Below are 16,343 nucleotides of genomic sequence, written 5' to 3'. Positions count from 1 at the left end.
AGCCAATCGCCTTGCCAGACCCAGGACAAGCTGCCTCCAAGGAGGCGAGCAAGCGGCCAAGTTGCCGCTCTGACAGGGCTGCTACTTATAACAGAGATTTTATCCTCGATCGACCACGGAGTTGGGGGCACCGCGGAAAGGGATATGTGAGCTAAACGAACCCTCACTACTACCCTAGTGACGATGAGAGTAAGAGCATCATTTGTGGTGAAAGAAAAGAAAAAAACAACTTTATCATCGGATTGGAGATGCACCATCCAGATCATTTTTTACGTTTTGTAACTTGTCGGTCTAAGTTTTGTAACTTTATATAGGACTCCAATATACACCCGATGTCATATTTTTAGGGTTGACTCCCTTAGGTACGTCGGATTCCGATCGAGCGCATGGCAATTACTCGCGACGGCATGATAATTTTCTGACAAATTTTTACACTGTATGACAATTTTCACTTTAGAACATGGCAAATCCTTATACACAAACATGGCAAATTTATCTGTTTTCGCATGGCAAATATGGGCGTTAGCTGGGAAATGTTAAAAATCTAAGATCAAATTTTTAACATTTCCATAACTCCATTGATATTCTTCTGAAAAACAATAAACCTTTTTTTCTGGTCCAAAACAACAAACTTACATGTGTTTGTAAGTTTTGTAACTAGTCGGTGGAAACTGGAAATATCCACGCACATAATCCCCAATTTGATTAAGTTGTTTTTTCTATATTTTCACCACAACGAATGTTTCTATTGTAGTATTTCTTAGTACTCTAGTATCCATGGTTACCAAGTGGTAGCTCCCGCACAGGCGCCTGTGGCGTTGTAGGGGGGTTTGGGTGCTCGATGTTGACGAATATCCAATAAAAAACACTAGCCACTTAGCTTCATTCGGAACCCGTTAGTCACTTTAGCTACTAAAACATGATTAGTTTATTTACTCCATCTCACGCTTGAAAGGTTTTTTGATTTGAATATCGACACGATTTTCATATCCAACTTTGATCACTAATTTTTGTAGTGTAATATCTTCACTCCTATAAACAGTCAAGCTAGTGGTGATGGTTCACTTCCCATAACTCATACATACGAACCATCTAATTTACTACCGACGGTTGAGACCGACACGAGATTGCTGCCACCCACTTACATGTACCGTGGATACTCTCAACAACCTCTAAGTTAAGTAAAGTAATTTGAAGAGCACATGGATACAACACACCTCACATTTCAGCAAGGCGCACAAATTAGTTGGAAAGAATTACTAAGCCTAGCCAATAAAAAACATCTGCATGTGACGTCTTATGGTAATATTGCTATGCTTTTAACGTATACTTTGTTGTTTCATCACTATGCTAGAAGTGCAACTTGACAATGGGGTGAACCAGTAAATGTTGGGGAACATAGTAATTTAAAAAAAATTCCTACGCACACGCAAGATCATGATGATGCATAGCAATGAGAGGGGAGAGTGTTGTCTACGTACCCTCGTAGACCGTAAGAGGAAGCGTTATGACAACGCGGTTGATGTAGTCGTACGTCTTCACGATTTACCGATCCTAGCACCAAAAGTACGGCACTTCTGCGATCTGCACACATTCGTCTCGGTGACGTCCCATGAACTCACGATCCAGCAGAGTGTCGAGGGAGAGCTTCGTCTGCACGACGGCGTGATGACGGTGATGATGAAGCTACCGGCGCAGGACTTCGCCTAAGCATTGCAACGATATGACCGAGGTGGATTATGTTGGAGGGGGGCACCGCACACGGCTAAGAACAATGTCTGTAGTGTGTTTAGGGTGCCCCCTGCCCCCGTATATAAAGGAGCAAGGGGGAGGCCGGCCGGCCCTTGGGGCGCGCCAAGGAGAGGGGGGAGTCCTCCTCCTAGTAGGAGTAGGACTCCCCTTTTCCTAGTCCAACTAGGAAGGGGAAGGGGAAGGAAGGAGAGGGAGAGAGGGAGGAAAGAGGGGGCGCCGCCCCCCTCCTTGTCCAATCCAGACTCCCAAGGGGGGGGGGGGGCGGCCAGCCCATGGCTCCCTCCTCTCTCTCTCACAAGGCCCATGTTGGCCCATTAGTTCCCCCGGGGTTCCGATAACCCCCCGGCACTCCGATAATTATCCGGTGACCCCCGGAACACTTCCGGTGTCCGAATATAGTCGTTCAATATATCAATCTTTATGTCTCAACCATTTTGAGACTCCTCGTCATGTCCGTGATCATATCCGGGACTCTGAACTATCTTCGGTACATCAAAACACATAAACTCATAATACCGATCGTCACCGAACGTTAAGCGTGCGGACCCTGCAGGTTCGAGAACTATGTAGACATGACCGAGACACGTCTCCGGTCAATAACCAATAGCGAAACCCGGATGTTCATATTGGCTCCCACATATTCTACGCAGATCTTTATCGGTCAAACCGCATAACAACATACGTTATTCCCTTTGTCATCGGTATGTTACTTGCCCGAGATTCGATCGTCGGTATCTCAATACCTAGTTCAATCTCGTTACGGGCAAGTCTCTTTACTCGTTTGGTAATGCATCATCCCGCAACTAACTCATTAGTTACATTGCTTGGAAGGCTTATAGTGATGTGCATTACCGAGAGGGCCCAGAGATACCTCTCTGACAATCGGAGTGACAAATCCTAATCTCGATCTATGCCAACTCAACAAGTACCATCGGAGACACCTGTAGAGCACCTCCATAATCACTCAGTTACGTTGTGACGTTTGGTAGCACACAAAGTGTTCCTCCGGTATTCGGGAGTTACATAATCTCATAGTCACAGGAACATGTATAAGCCATGAAGAAAGCAATAGCAATATACTAAACGATCAAGTGCTAAGCTAACGGAATGGGTCAAGTCAATCACATCATTCTCTAATGATGTGATCCCGTTAATCAAATGACAACTCATGTCTATGGCTAGGAAACTTAACCATCTTTGATTCAACGAGCTAGTCAAGTCGAGGCATACTAGTGACATTCTGTTTGTCTATGTATTCACACATGTACTAAGTTTCCGGTTAATACAATTCTAGCATGAATAATAAACATTTATCATGATATAAGGAAATATAAATAACAACTTTATTATTGCCTCTAGGGCATATTTCCTTCAGTCTCCCACTTGCACTAGAGTCAATAATCTAGATTACACAGTAATGATTCTAACACCCATGGAGTCTTGGTGCTGATCATGTTTTGCTCGTGAGAGAGGCTTAGTCAACGGGTCTGCAACATTCAGATCCGTATGTATCTTGCAAATCTCTATGTCTCCCTCCTTGACTTGATCGCGGATGGAATTGAAGCATCTCTTGATGTGCTTGGTTCTTTTGTGAAATCTGGATTCCTTTGCCAAGGCAATTGCACCAGTATTGTCACAAAAGATTTTTATTGGACCCGATGCACTAGGTATGACACCTAGATCGGATATGAACTCCTTCATCCAGACTCCTTCATTTGCTGCTTTCGAAGCAGCTATGTACTCTGCTTCACGTGTAGATCCCGCCACGACGCTTTGCTTAGAACTGTACCAACTGATAGCTCCACCGTTCAATATAAACACGTATCCGGTTTGTGACTTAGAGTCATCCGGATTAGTGTCAAAGCTTTCACTGACGTAACCATTTACGACGAGCTCTCTGTCACCTCCATAAACGAGAAACATATCCTTAGTCCTTTTCAGGTATTTCAGGATGTTCTTGACCGTTGTCCAGTGATCCACTCCTGGATTACTTTGGTACCTCCCTGCAAAACTGATAGCAAGGCACACATCAGGTCTGGTACACAGCATTGCATACATGATAGAGCCTATGGCTGAAGCATAGGGAAAACTTTTCATTTTCTCTCTATCCTCTGCAGTGGTCGGGCATCGAGTCTAACTCAACTTCACACCTTGTAACACAGGCAAGAACCCTTTCTTTGCTTGCTCCGTTTTGAACTTCTTCAAAACTTTATCAAGGTATGTGCTTTGTGAAAGTCCAATTAAGCGTCTTGATCTATCTCTATAGATCTTGATGCCCAATATATAAGCAGCTTCACCGAGGTCTTTCATTGAAAAACTCTTGTTCAAGTATCCTTTTATTCTATCCAGAAATTCTATATCATTTCCAATCAACAATATGTCATCCACATATAATATTAGAAATGCTACAGAGCTCCCACTCACTTTCTTGTAAATACATGCTTCTCCAAAAGTCTGTATAAAACCATATGCTTTGATCACACTATCAAAACGTTTATTCCAACTCCGAGATGCTTGCACCAGTCCATAAATGGATCGCTGGAGCTTGCACACTTTGTTAGCATCCTTTGGATCGATAAAACCTTCAGGTTGCATCATATACAACTCTTCTTCCAGAAATCCATTCAGGAATGCAGTCTTTACATCCATTTGCCAAATTTCATAATCATAAAATGCAGCAATTGCTAACATGATTCGGACGGACTTAAGCATCGCTACGGGTGAGAAGGTCTCATCATAGTCAACTCCTTGAACTTGTCGAAAACCTTTCGCAACAAGTCGAGCTTTGTAGACAGTAACATTACCGTCAGCGTCAGTCTTCTTCTTGAAGATCCATTTATTCTCGATGGCTTGCCGATCATCGGGCAAGTCAACCAAAGTCCACACTTTGTTCTCATACATGGATCCCATCTCAGATTTCATGGCCTCAAGCCATTTCGCGGAATCTGGGCTCATCATCGCTTCCTCATAGTTCGTAGGTTCGTCATGGTCAAGTAACATGACCTCCAGAACAGGATTACCGTACCACTCTGGTGCGGATCTTACTCTGGTTGACCTACGAGGTTCGGTAGTAACTTGATCTGAAGTTACATGATCATCATCATTAGCTTCCTCACTAATTGGTGTAGGAGTCACATGAACAGATTTCTGTGATGAACTACTTTCCAATAAGGGAGCAGGTACAGTTACCTCATCAAGTTCTACTTTCCTCCCACTCACTTCTTTGAGAGAAACTCCTTCTCTAGAAAGGATCCATTCTTAGCAACGAATGTCTTGCCTTCGGATCTGTGATAGAAGGTGTACCCAACAGTCCCCTTTGGGTATCCTATGAAGACATATTTCGCCGATTTGGGTTCGAGCTTATCAGGTTGAAGCTTTTTCACATAAGCATCACAGCCCCAAACTTTAAGAAACGACAACTTGGGTTTCTTGCCAAACCACAGTTCATAAGGTGTCGTCTCAACGGATTTAGATGGTGCCCTATTTAACGCGAATGCAGCCGTCTCTAAAGCATAACCCCAAAATGATAGCGGTAAATCAGTAAGAGACATCATAGATCGCACCATATCCAGTAAAGTACGATTACGACGTTCGGACACACCATTACGTTATGGTGTTCCGGGTGGCGTGAGTTGTGAAACTATTCCGCATTGTTTCATATGAAGACCAAACTCGTAACTCAAATATTCTCCTCCACGATCAGATCGTAGAAACTTTATTTTCTTGTTACGATGATTTTCCACTTCACTCTAAAATTCTTTGAACTTTTCAAATGTTTCAGACTTATGTTTCATTAAGTAGATATAACCATATCTGCTCAAATCATCTGTGAAGGTGAGAAAATAATGATACCCGCCGTGAGCCTCAACATTCATCGGACCCCATACATCAGTATGTATGATTTCCAACAAATCTGTTGCTCGCTCCATTGTTCCGGAGAACGGAGTTTTAGTCATCTTGCCCATGAGGCATGGTTCGCAAGTACCAAGTGATTCATAATCAAGTGATTCCAAAAGTCCATCAGAATGGAGTTTCTTCATGCGCTTTATACCAATATGACCCAAATGGCAGTGCCACAAATAAGTTGCACTGTCATTATCAACTCTGCATCTTTTGGCTTCAATATTATGAATATGTGTGTCACTACTATCGAGGTTCAACAAAAATAGACCACTCTTCAAGGATGCATGACCATAAAAGATATTACTCATATAAATAGAACAACCATTATTCTCTGATTTAAATGAATAACCGTCTCGCATCAAACAAGATCCAGATATAACGTTCATGCTTAACGCTGGCACCAAATAACAATTATTCAGGTCTAAAACTAATCCCGAAGGTAGTTGTAGAGGTAGCGTGCCGACCGCGATCACATCGACTTCGGAACCATTTCCCACGCGCATCATCACCTCGTCCTTAGCCAATCTTCGCTTAATCCGTAGTCCATGTTTCGAGTTGCAAATATTAGCAACAGAACCAATATCAAATACCCAGGTGCTACTGCGATCATTAGTAAAGTACACATCAATAACATGTATATCACATATACCTTTGTTCACCTTGCCATCCTTCTTATACGCCAAATACTTGGGGCAGTTCCGCTTCCAGTGACCAGTCCCTTTGAAGTAGAAGCACTCAGTGTCAGGCTTAGGTCCAGACTTGGGCTTCTTCACTTGAGCAGCAACTTGCTTGCCATTCTTCTTGAAGTTCCCTTTCTTCCCTTTACCCTTTTTCTTGAAACTGGTGGTCTTGTTGACCATCAACACTTGATGCTCCTTCTTGATTTCTACCTCCGCAGCCTTTAGCATTGCGAAGAGCTCGGAAACTGTCTTATCCATCCCTTGCATGTTATAGTTCATCACGAAGCTCTTGTATCTTGGTGGCAGTGATTGAAGAATTCTGTCAATGACACTACCATCAGGAAGATTAACTCCCAGTTGAATCAAGTGATTGTTATACCCAAACATTTTGAGTATATGCTCACTGAAAGAACTATTCTCCTCCAGCTTGCAGCTGTAGAACTTATTGGAGACTTCATATCTCTCAATCCGGGCATTTGCTTGAAATATTAACTTCAACTCCTGGAACATCTCATATGCTCCATGACGTTCAAAACGTCGTTGAAGTCCCGGTTCTAAGTCGTAAAGCATGGCCCACTGAACTATCGAGTAGTCATCAGCTTTGCTCTGCCAGACATTCATAATATCTGGCGTTGCTCCTGCAGCGGGTTTGGCACCTAGCGGTGCTTCCAGGACGTAATTCTTCTGTGCAGCAATGAGGATAATCCTCAAGTTACGGACCCAGTCCGCGTAGTTGCTACCATCATCTTTCAACTTAGCTTTCTCTACGAACGCATTAAAATTCAACGAAACAACAGCACGGGCCATCTATCTACAACAACATAGACATGCAAAATACTATCAGGTACTAAGTTCATGATAAATTAAAGTTCAATTAATCATATTACTAAAGAACTCCCACTTAGATAGACATCCCTCTAATCATCTAAGTGATCACGTGATCCATATCAACTAAACCATGTCCGATCATCACGTGAGATGGAGTAGTTTTCAATTGTGAACATCATTATGTTGATCATATCTACTATATGATTCACGCTCGACCTTTCGGTCTCAGTGTCCCGAGGCCATATCTGCATATGCTAGGCTCATCAAGTTTAACACAAGTATTCTGCGTGTGCAAAACTGGCTTGTACCCGTTGTATGTGAACGTAGAGCTTATCACACTCGATCATCACGTGGTGTCTCGGCACGACGAACTTTCTCAACGGTGCATACTCAGGAAGAATACTTGTACCTTGAAATTTAGTGAGAGATCATCTTATAATGCTATCGTCGAACTAAGAAAAATAAGATACATAAAGGATAAACATCACATGCAATCAATATAAGTGATATGATATGGCCATCATCATCTTGTGCCTTTGATCTCCATCTCCAAAGCACCGTCATGATCACCATCGTCACCGGCGCGACACCTTGATCTCCATCGTAGCATCGTTGTCGTCTCGCCAACTATTGCTTCTACGGCTATCGCTACCGCTTAGTGATAAAGAAAAGCAATTACATGGCGATTGCATTTCATACAATAAAGTGACAACCATATGGCTCCTGCCAGTTGCCGATAACTCCGTTACAAAACATGATCATCTCATACAATAAAATTTAGCATAATGTCTTGACCATATCACATCACAACATGCCCTACAAAAACAAGTTAGACGTCCTCTACTTTGTTGTTGCAAGTTTTACGTGGTTGCTACGGGTTGAGCAAGAACCGTTCTTACCTACGCATCAAAACCACAACGATTTTTCGTCAAGTATGTGCTATTTTAACCTTCAACAAGGACCGGGCGTAGCCACACTCGATTCAACTAAAGTTGGAGAAACTGACACCCGCCAGCCACCTGTGTGCGAAGCACGTCGACAGAACAAGTCTCGCGTAAGCGTACGCGTAATGTCGGTCCGTGCTGCTTCATCCAACAATGCCGCCGAATCAAAGTATGACATGCTGGTAAGTAGTATGACTATTATCGCCCACAACTCACTTGTGTTCTACTCGTGCATATAACATCTACGCATAAACCTGGCTCGGATGTCACTGTTGGGGAACGTAGTAATTTAAAAAAAATTCCTACGCACACGCAAGATCATGGTGATGCATAGCAACGAGAGGGGAGAGTGTTGTCTACGTACCCTCGTAGACCGTAAGCGGAAGTGTTATGACAACGCGGTTGATGTAGTCGTACGTCTTCACGATTTACCGATCCTAGCACCGAAAGTACGACACCTCCGTGATCTGCACACGTTTGGCTCGGTGACGTCCCACGAACTCACGATCCAGCAGAGTGTCGAGGGAGAGCTTCGTCAGCACGACGGCGTGATGACGGTGACGATGAAGCTACCGGCGCAGGGCTTCGCCTAAGCACTGCAACGATATGACCGAGGTGGATTATGGTGGAGGGGGGCACCGCACACGGCTATGAACAATGTCTGTTGTGTATAGGGTGCCCCTGCCCCCGTATATAAAGGAGCAAGGGGGAGGCCGGCCGGCTCTTGGGGTGCGCCAAGGAGAGGGGGGAGTCGTCCTCCTAGTAGGAGTAGGACTCCCCTTTTCCTAGTCCAACTAGGAAGGGGGAAGGGGGAAGGAAGGAGAGGGAGAGAGGGAGGAAAGAGGGGGCGCCGCCCCCCTCCTTGTCCAATTCAGACTCAGGGGGGGGGGGCGGCCAGCCCATGGCTCCCTCCTCTCTCTCTCACAAGGCCCATGTTGGCCCATTAGTTCCCCCCGGGGTTCCGATAACCCCCCGGCACTCCGATAATTATCCGGTGACCCCCGGAACACTTCCGGTGTCCGAATATAGTCGTCCAATATATCAATCTTTATGTCTCGACCATTTCGAGACTCCTCGTCATGTCCGTGATCATATCCGGGACTCCGAACTATCTTCGGTACATCAAAACACATAAACTCATAATACCGATTGTCACCGAATGTTAAGCGTGCGGACCCTATGGGTTCGAGAACTATGTAGACATGACCGAGACACGTCTCCGGTCAATAACCAATAGCGGAACCCGGATGTTCATATTGGCTCCCACATATTCTACGAAGATCTTTATTGGTCAAACCGCATAACAACATACGTTGTTCCCTTTGTCATCGGTATGTTACTTGCTCGAGATTCAATCGTCGGTATCTCGATACCTAGTTCAATCTCGTTACTGGCAAGTCTCTTTATTCGTTCCGTAATGCATCATCCCGCAACTAACTCATTAGTTACATTGCTTGCAAGGCTTATAGTGATGTGCATTACTGAGAGGGCCCAGAGATACCTCTCCGACAATCGGAGTGACAAATCCTAATCTCGATTTATGCCAACTCAACAAGTACCATCGGAGACACTTGTAGAGCACCTTTATAATCACCCAGTTACGTTGTGACGTTTGGTAGCACACAAAGTGTTCCTCCAGTATTCGGGAGTTGCATAATCTCATAGTCATAGGAACATGTATAAGTCATGAAGAAAGCAATAGCAATATACTAAACGATCAAGTGCTAAGCTAACGGAATGGGTCAAGTCAATCACATCATTCTCTAATGATGTGACCCCGTTAATCAAATGACAACTCATGTCTATGGCTAGGAAACATAACCATCTTTGATTCAACGAGCTAGTCAAGTAGAGGCATACTAGTGACATTCTGTTTGTCTATGTATTCACACATATACTAAGTTTCCGGTTAATACAATTCTAGCATGAATAATAAACATTTATCATGATATAAGGAAATATAAATAACAACTTTATTATTGCCTCTAGGGCATATTTCCTTTTGTAGAAGCCCCTTCAAATGTATTTCCCAACTTAACCACCTTGCATTGTTTGTGGTTGTGGAGAAAAAATAATGACTAGTTTAGTGAGAGGTATCCAGAATGTTAAAGGTGTTGCCAAAATTCAAGAAGATCTTCAATAACTTTATATTTTGACAACTTATTCCCCAATGAAGTCATTCAAATAATCAGCCAAATGGGACAAAGTTCATCCAAATTCGTGAGATGGAACCTCTAGTCCCCCATAATTTGGGTTTTACGACTCCAGTCGTTTGTGTGGGTTAGTCCTCATTTGAATAACGTGTCAAAGTTTTTTCAACTTCAGATTGCCTTCCCAATGTACGGGTCGCATCCAACTAGTTACATCAGTTGATTGCGGCTAGGTAGCCTCCCATATTTGATCCTAATGTCAAGATTGAACCACCCTTGGGCACAAACTCCTCCACTAGATTCGTTCCTATCATATCGTCTTATAGGCAGGTGTATAACTTTTAAGTCTGAAAGAACGTGTGTCCCCTGTGACCTAAAAATTCAAATAAAATATTTATTGCATACTTATTTGTTAAGATAATCATGTGTATGATTTTCCAAGTATACTATGTAAAGATTTTTAAACAAACTTTTGCTCATAGTTTCTACCATCCTATGTTAAAAGTTAGGAAGTAATCCAAATATGTGCTTGACTTTAATAGTGTTTGTATGTAAGGGTTAAGGTTCATGGCAGCTCTATGCTTAGGGCATTACAATGTACCGCAAACCTTATCTTTAGGTGTTAAGTAGAAAATGTGTTCAGATGGACGGGAGAGAAAGAGAATGAATGATTATTTAATGGGAAAAAGTGATATGTAATTTGTTTTTGTCAATACCGCGTTGTCAAGCAATTTTTATTTAATTTTGATCAATACATATTTGAAAGATATTTGAGAACATATCACGCAATCATTGCTCTACAATTCAAGGTAAAAATGTTTTTTAGTTGTATATTCATTTTCATTATAAAATCAAAAGACAACAAATTTGTTTTACTTTGAATTTAGGTTTTGTCCTTGCATGTAGGGAAAACAATATTTTGTTCTTGTTGTTGTCATTGTCGAATCTATCGTTGTTGTCATTGTCGAATCTCTCCAGACATAGTATTTTCATTGTCGAATCTCATGTTCACTTGGCATTAGTTAGCCGAAACCGAAACATCAAGGGGGTGTTCCTACTAAGGAGTATGGACTCGGAAAGTGAAATTTACTAAAATGTAGTTGACCCTTTGAAAAGGGATCAATAAGAGTAACTGACATGCAACATTGCGCCCTTTTCAATAAGTATATGCTCATAATTAGAGTTACGCTACGCAAGTTAAACAAGGGTGTTCAAAAATATCGCGGTCTGCGTGTTATGATGCTCTTGAGCTTTCTCGTGTTTAACTACAGCCAGTGCCCTACGCCGTGCATGGCCAAAGAAAGGCGTATTGGCTACATGCTTTATCTCAACATTAGGAACGTCAAAGCTATGCATACATCAAATTTCTATCCAAAACTGAAATTCAGTTTGTGGGCCATATCATGAATCATCTGTTTACTGTATTTGTTGTATGAATGTTGGACAAAAAACCATTATAAGCAGAACGATTTCATTTTAGAAACACCCCCGCAGGCTATAATTACCAAGGACAAATATATATATTTGATTCTATATTTTTATATTTCTGATGTTCTCTGTACTGCCAGATGGGAACGAGCATTGGTGCATGGGGCTGAAATTAAAAACTGAAAAAGATAGACGATTTAACTCAATCGGCAAATAAATCCAAAACAACTTTCTAGAACAGAGAGAGAGCATTTCTTTTCAATATTTAAAAATGAAATTTTAAAAATGTGTACAGATGACCTGAGACACGTGGGCCAGCACGACCAGTCGGTTGAGGACGAGATGCCGTTGGGGTAGATATGCGCAGTAAACAAGAGCACAGCGCCGTCATTCTCATCCGCCGTTCCTCTCCGACCCATTGCCGTCACGATTTAATGCATGATATGATGCGCTCACAGAAATTTATCACCCCACCTTCTAATCACAGCATCACTTCAGGCCTTCAATATTCCTTTCCACTCATTCTCTCATCAAAGGTGCCTTCAGTACTACTCCTAGTAACTGAAATATAAATGACTGTAGACGAAAGTGGCCAATAGTAACGTGCAGCAGCCATACACTGGTGACGAAAGCAAAGTTGTTGCCTCACGGTATGCTACGCCCCAAGTTTTTTTTAATGTTGCTGTTAATGAACACAATAATTTTGGAGTTCGATAACCAGCGAACATCCGCTGGGAGGACATGGCAAATTATGTAGTCGTGATGACGGCAAATTTCTTTTCATGACAAATCGATCCGATTTGCCATGCTTGTTAAAGGATTTGGCCATAAAAACAATTTAGTTTGTCATGCTTTCTAGCGAACGTCAGTACAATAAGGCCTAATTTGGTTGGAAGAGTAATATTTCCCAGGGCGCTAATCCACCTCGGGGTAATTTCAATGGTCATTGAGGATCCCCTCCCACCATGGGGAGAACACCAGCTCAGTTTGGACGACTGGCGAGAGGGGAGGGAAGGGGGTAGGGGCGGGGGCATCACGCAGACAGAGGCTGGAGGGCCACTACTCACGAGCGAACAAACAAGTCGAGGGTTTTCTCCCCGAGCTGTCGACACATGAAGATCTACCCGGGGGTGGGCCGTGGAAAGGCCAGGGATATTCCTCCCTCACATGCAACCAAATAGGATGGTTTGCTTGCCCAGGGCCAACTCAACCCGTGGGTTACCAAAGAGGAAAAGGAACGGATCCGGGGGATCCCTTAGAACCAAATGAGGCCTAAGGTTTTCAAAATCTTTTATTAAACTAACTCGACAATATTGTTTGCAGGACTCTGGTGGGTTTCGGCAAGTTTGCTTTCTTGAGCGGGACTTGATAATGATCGATACTGAATAGCAGTATAGTGTCTTAAATCTCCATCCTATTCATATGATGGAACTCCCGTTAATTTCTGAGACTGACTAATAGGGATATACAGCGGCGCTATGGATTTGCTTCCGGTGCACTTGGACTTCATCCAATCCTGTAGCAACTAGCCACTGCTACATTGCTACTACTATTCGAGATTATCTTTTGACCGACATAGAAGCCTGGCTTACGATGGATACACTATTGGCATCATCTCCATATGGTTATGGAGTAGTAGATATCATGTCTGACTGTCTTGTCGTATAGTCTCTGGATAGGGCGCATGCGCTAGGGTTTTTGTTCGTATTTTCTTGTTATGTTTTGTACAGTGCATAACGAGACGGTGAGAGGTGCTTGCTTTTGCTTTCTAGTGGGTATGTACGAGGCGCTGTGGCTGATCGATAATTCCATGGGTCGATGGCAATCACTGCCGTCTCTTTCGTTCACCCTTGCACGTAAGCTTTTGTGATCTCTCAAAAAAGGGAGGCCCAGTTTCGGTCTGGATTTGTGGGGAGGAAGAGAGAAAAGGGTCACTGGTAGCAAGATATGAGATTTTCTCTCATTGTCGTATCTCATCGTTTTCCCTGAACGACCTTAATTTGATGTTTGCGCTAGAGAAAAAGGATAATATACGTTGCTTTAGTATATTTTTGATGCCTGGTGTGATGCTGAACAGATTATGTATTTTAGGGCATCTCCAATGGCGACCTGCAAATTCCCTCCCGTATCCGTCCGCGGACATGGGACCAGTCCGCGGACACGGATCCGGAAGGCCGCCATGCAACACTGACCGCATACATTTCAAACAATTTTTTTCAACAAACCAGATGAAATTTATGTAAACACAGCAGATTTCATATAAACGGACGAAATTCATTACATTTTGAACATATTTTAGCTAAAATAGCAAAAACTAGGTGCACGTCCGGCCGCCCGCAGCTCCATTTCCACGGCACGAATACACTGCACTAGTCTACAGCCGGCCGCGGCGGATCCTTTTGTCTTCCCCATATCCGAAAGTCCGCTCGTCGGACTGCCATGAGCCCCGGAGGTATATGCTTTAGCGCGAAGGGCAGCCCGCTTCCCCATGTTCGGCAACGCCGGTCATCGGAGTGGAACCGTCGTGATGTGCTTCAGCCGGAGGTGAAGGGGAAGACGATGGCATGCGACCATGCAAGACAACTGTTGTGTACATCGGCGTAGCCTCGGCGGCGGCCTTCATGGGACCCAAGCGGCGGCCGCCTACCGTGTTCGACTTCTCCTCAATGACCTTGGCGGGCGCGGACGTGCTGGACGCCGCGTCGCTGACCTCCGCCGGCAGGGCGCGGTCGTAGACACATTGACGGCGGATGGCACGGTCGCAGGCACGGGAGGAGCGGTGCAACACGGCGTCATCCACGTCAGCCACGATGCCTGTGCCGCCATGGTCCACCGCTTGCCAGCCTGGAGTAACACGCCACTCCTCGGCGACCAAGCTTGGAGCGACGAGTTGCTGTACGACATGCCGGCTTGGAGCTTCTGCCTCCGCGAGCTGGCCTGCAGCCTCCTGGACCGTCGGCTGAGGCGGATCAAAGAGTTGTCTGGCTCGTATCCGGCGGGCTCGACGGACCATCTAGCTAGCTTGTATGCCGGAGAACTCGGCTTCCTGCTCGTCGGATGCCATGGAGCTTGTGGAGAAAATGGTGTGCAAGGAGATGGGAGCGGAGTGTGGTGCGATTTTTGCCCGGTGTATGGCATCGTTTAAATAGCGGGTGGACAGCCGGAGTCAACCGGCATTGTGCTTAATGACGGGCGGCTCGCGAATAGATGTGTGGCCGGAGTAGGTTTCTTGATACAAGCACGAGTTTTAGTGGAGGAAGGCGGGCAGTCTGTGGCCGTTTGAATGCGGCGAGGAGGCGTGTTCAGCCGGGTGAGCAACGGGCTGCGCTCTCTGGTTGGCACCCCGCTTCAATGCCGACAGTGACATGTCGCGTCCGTCTACGCCGCCCTCCCGTCCGGTCAAATTGCGTATCAATTTTGGACGCTGCATGCTCTGGGCCGGCATGAATGTGGCACGGCAAGCGGCGCGTGGGATGGAAAGTGCGGGAGGGGCGGGTGGAGGGTTTGGATGGGGCAGGGCGGTCAGATGGACATGGAAGCGGTCCGGACGCCCGTAAAGGCCCCCCACATTTGTCTCTGGTTTGCGAGAAAAAGGACGTCCAGACCGCCATGCGACCGATACACGGCCACGTTGGATGACTTCTGCGGTCCGGACATCGCGATCCAGACGTATGCGAGTGGTTTGAGGGTCGCTGTTGGGCATCTCCAACATTGACCCTTAAAACAGACACATTATATGTCTGTGGACTAATTTGGACTCGTCCGTGACAAGGATACGGGAGCCGACCCTATCCCTAAATTTTTCGCACCTATATTTATTTAAAGTACGCAACACCTAAAATAATAGCATATAGAATCTTTGATTAGTGAAAATTTCAATTGCACGCTATTTCAAATGTAATATTACAATCCAACTAAGTTTTAAAATAAAACACTTCAAACTTGAATACAACTCGCACATATGTTATAGTTGTCCACTTTAAGTGTCCATAGATGTCAAATCAAATCTTTGTTAAATTGGTCATGAGTTGTTCGATATCGAATTTGTTGATGCATTTGCACAAACTCATCAAACGTGGTCAGATTCTGATTTGGAAATCTGATAGGATCACTCATGTTCTTAAATTTCAGACCTCCAGTAGCATCTTCACCCTCATCCTTCACGATCATATTGTGCATGATCACCTCCCACAAGATCTCTGGCTCACATATTTTTGCAGGTACTCAAACAACTGCAAAACTGGTTTGGAGCACTCCAAATGCCTCTCCGCATCCTTTCTAACTCCTTGTCTTTGGCCGGAGTTTCTCTAGATAATAAGGGCACATCTCCAAGGCTGGCCCTCAAATCGCTCGCAAACATCCGGACCGAGATGTGTGCCGTCCAATGGCTCAAAATTTATGACCAAGATTTTACCAAACCAAAATTTATGTTATTATAACTATGCTCAAAATAATGCAAGTCTTCCTAAACTTTCACTTGATGCACATTTTCTTATATTGCTCATATTTACCTCCTCATTATGAATTTAGCTTATGCCTACGTATTTACCTAGAAGGAAAACAACGAAAGTTTTACACATAATAAAGTGGATCGTTGATATTTTTCCTACGCTCTTAAATGCATATTTGGATTCAGGGTATCTTTAACTTATATGTAC

The sequence above is a fragment of the Triticum aestivum genome, chromosome 5D (assembly GCF_018294505.1).
Source record: "Triticum aestivum cultivar Chinese Spring chromosome 5D, IWGSC CS RefSeq v2.1, whole genome shotgun sequence".
Classification (NCBI taxonomy): domain Eukaryota; kingdom Viridiplantae; phylum Streptophyta; class Magnoliopsida; order Poales; family Poaceae; genus Triticum; species Triticum aestivum.
The sequence above is the reverse complement of the archived record's forward strand: the minus strand, read 5'-3'. Positions refer to the sequence as shown.